At 33.7% G+C, this 3,859-nt stretch overlaps 1 long non-coding RNA gene across 1 annotated transcript; it reads right to left on the bottom strand.

The window, feature by feature from the left end:
• Nucleotides 1-499: 499 nt before the first annotated feature.
• On the bottom strand, nucleotides 500-2,179 carry LOC131694023 (uncharacterized). Its single transcript, XR_009306378.1, has 2 exons — nucleotides 797-2,179; nucleotides 500-743 (listed from the first exon to the last, which is right to left on the bottom strand). It is a non-coding gene; the product is annotated as an uncharacterized LOC131694023 (long non-coding RNA).
• Nucleotides 2,180-3,859: the final 1,680 nt, after the last annotated feature.

Genomic DNA, 3,859 nt, shown 5'->3' with positions numbered 1-3,859 from the left:
TAACCGCACTGCGCACTTACTATTCTTCCATTAATTTCTTCTCATAGACTGGTTAGTTCAACTGGTCTGTCTATGAAAATACCATCTCTATCACTTGAAATATGTGTTTTGACAGCTCGCAGTTTTCAGTAGCAGTTCAATCACTCGCACTTTAAAAGTGCGGAGTCCAGGTTGGTGGGAAGTGCGCAATACATGAACTTCAAGCATCGTGTAGTTTTATCGGAAATTTCCAAGCACTTGGAATCAAATATGCTAGAAATGAATTTTAATGTGGGGGTGGGTGTAGCGTAGTTGGTAAATCGATTACCTTGTACGCAGCGCACCTGGGTTCGTGTCCCGACCCCCGCACATAGGGTTAGAAAATTTTCACAAGAGATTTTTCTAACCCGAAGAGGCGAATGACCTTAAGATTAAAACCTCTATAATCGAAATAAAAAAAAAAAAAAAAAATTTTAATGTGTTGGTTTGAATATGTATTTCGAATGTTGAACACAAAGGAAACAAAGAAAGTTTGTTTTTATTGAAATAATTAAAAATAAATAATATTAATATCATTACTCTACGGAAATTGCTTCCACCAGAAGGTATCCGACTTGCAGTGCTTCTTATATCGACCGATTCCAAAAAGCACATTCTATAGTCACTATAGTTACAAGGGTTTCGATATGCCCAGGATAGCTAGGGAGTTCACGTGGTGATTATACGGAAGCAGATGCTGTTCGTGGGCCGTGGCGAAATTCACCCTGAAATGTTTCGGAGTCACAAAATGTTCGCAAATACGTTACGATTATCATACTTCTCTTTTCACTTCAACCTCTGGATTGTTTCTGTTTTCGTCAAACTGCTGTACCAAGTCATCATCCATATAGTGAACCACTACCCGATAGTAGACTAGAATGCCCGGTTCCGCATCCGGTATGTCGAGGACGCTTCCGGCCACTATCGAACCCATTCCTCCGAGTAGTTGTGTTTCTTCTGATAAGTTTCACTGTTAACCGAACAGCAAACCTGGCACAGTTTCATCCAAACAACGTTCTACTCACTTCACTTTTAATCGAAATGTTTACATGCACATTTCAAGTGTCACTCATTTGAGATACACTGTTGTAAAAAAGGGGTGGAAAATAGACGGTGAACCACTAGAATTTCAACACATAATATAAAAATGAAAAAAAAAACACGTGCGATCGTTACGAGCTTACGATTATTATGTTAATTATGTTAATGTGATAAAGTATTTGGTATTAAACTTTTAGGAAATGAAACCATTGTTATTTGAAATCGAGATGCTGAAAGTTGCATATGAAGTGATGAACCACTTGAATGAAGCGTATCCATTTTCATCAGTGTAGAAGTTTTCGCATCGTAAGACAAAACGAGAGGGAAACACTTTCGTTGACTGATCGGCCCAAGCAGACAAACAAAGAACGATTGATGCACATGTATGTATATCCGAGTCCGAGACGCTATGAGCTGTTGAGTTCTTTTTTCTTTCGCTCTCTCAGTTCTGCTCTTCCCATGGCTTTTCCCGTTCCGTCATGAATCGAAGAAACGGTCAGCACAGAATTGCTCAGTGGTGTTGTAGGGTGAGCGGGTGAGCTGCGGTTCTTAAAAAAAGAGCTGCAGCTCATCAGCTCACTTAAATGAATCGATTCGTTGGAGCAGCTCCGGAGCGGATTGCTCATCTCTAGTGGGCACGATCTCTCGAATTGCTGAACTGAAAATTATGGACTAGAAATTAATTTTTAGTATTCTTTACAGATTTAACTCGCCGCGCAGATAGCTCTGAATTAGACCCGCTGGTCGATCTAGCGATAGCGATTTCGCTAGATTTTCAGAGCACTGTGCACCCAGTGCATTAACGCAAGTGACGGAAGGTTATCGAAAAGTTTCGTGAAAATGAAAATTCCAGTAATGATCATGCTTTTCCCAAACGGTTCGTTTTCGAGAGGTTTTTATTTGTTCTTTGGCATTAGGATTAGCGATAATAATTCAAATCAAGGATACTACTGGGAAGTCACCTTTAGAAAAAGTCGATGTCGAAGTAAAATTTGGAACTATGCACGTATGCACTTAAGAGATAGCGTGATATCAGGAGCTGCGATTTCATTTCAACGCTTTTTTGTGAAAAGGGCGATACTTACAAATGTAAACATAAGGCTTTTTTCATACATGCGAATGAGGGCTTTGAAACGCAACAAATTAAGCTAAAAATTTTAATTCTACGATATTGCTTTCTTAAACTGCAGCAAAAAATACAACGGGCGAAACTGTATTTTTGTTTGTTTATTTAAAGTTTCGCCCTCCACGCTCCATGCAAACAAACAGGGCGATACTTTTTTTGCTAGCAGTTTAGAGGCGAAACTGTTTTTTTTCTCGTATTTTTTTAGGATTATCAAGCTGATACCAGCTGTAAATAGTAACAATGATCGCTATTGAAAAAACCCGGATGAAATCGGTGGTGTAAAACGGTAGTTATTGTAAAAAAACCAATTTAATCCACCTAGCAGTGAGATGAGACATTTCTTACACATTTCACTATTGGATTAGTTTGCAGAACTCACGAGAAGTAGGCACCCAATTAGAGGTGGGATGAAAACAGTTTCTAGTCTTGCACGAATAAAATCTCAAATAAACTGAATAAATTGGAGAAATCAACAAAACGACCGAAATAAAAAAGTAAAGCAAAAAATGAAACAATAGGTTTTTAAATTCATAAAATGAGTAGAAAAATTAATGGAAATCATTATAATTTTGATCCAAATACACGAATCAAATTAGATTAGGTTATTACATAAAAATTAAGATTATATATAGAAATAGTTATAAGATTAATAGAATAAATTGACTCATACTAACAAATTGAATGAAATAAATCGAATGACTGAACATGAAATGCATAAAATTAAAGATACGAATAAAATGAATCAGATAAATCGAATGAATCAAATGAATCATATGAATCAAATGAATCAAATCAATCAAAAGAATCAAATGAATCTAATGAAAATAATAAATAAAGCAAATAAATCAAATGAATCAAATGATTCAAGTGATTCAAATGAATCAAAATAAATCAAATGAATCAAATGAATCAAATGAATCAAATGAATCAAATGAACCAAATGAATCAAATGAATCAAATGAATCAAATGAATCAAATGAATCAAATGAATCAAATGAATCATATGAATCAAATGAATCACATGAATCACACGAATCACATGAATCAAATGAATAAAATTGATTTAATTCATCCAGTGAATACAATGAATCAAATTAATGAAATTGATCACATGAATAAAAAGAATGGATGAACAAAATGAATAAAGTAAAAAATAAATGAAATGCATAAATAAAACAAACGAATCAAATAAATAAAATAAGCTGGAGTGATAAAATGAATAAAAAGAAGAAAATGAGCAGAATTAAATGCATTGATTAAAATGAAAAATTGAGCAACAGTAAAAGGTTATAAATTAATATAAAGAAATAAATTGAATCAAATAAATTATTTGGATGAAATGATTAAAACTGAAAAAGTAGTCAGATTATTAAAATAAAGAAACTGAACAAAATGAATAAACTGGAAAAAATTAATAAAATGCATACAATGAAAACAATGAATGATATGAGTAAAATGCACAAAAAGAATAAACTGATCAGAGTGAATCCAAAGAATGAAACGAATAAAATAAGTAAAATGAACGCAGATGAACAAAACGAATAAAAAGATGCGGAATGAAATTATTAATCAAAATGAAATGATCATATATTTGAAGCCAAACACTTTTTTGAAAAAAGATAATGAAAAAACCGGATTGTACGAATTTGAAAACCATTGCATCAGAAAGTTTTG

This window comes from Topomyia yanbarensis, chromosome 1 (genome assembly GCF_030247195.1).
Source record: "Topomyia yanbarensis strain Yona2022 chromosome 1, ASM3024719v1, whole genome shotgun sequence".
NCBI classification, from domain to species: Eukaryota; Metazoa; Arthropoda; class Insecta; order Diptera; family Culicidae; genus Topomyia; species Topomyia yanbarensis.
The sequence above is the reverse complement of the archived record's forward strand: the minus strand, read 5'-3'. Positions and strand labels throughout refer to the sequence as shown.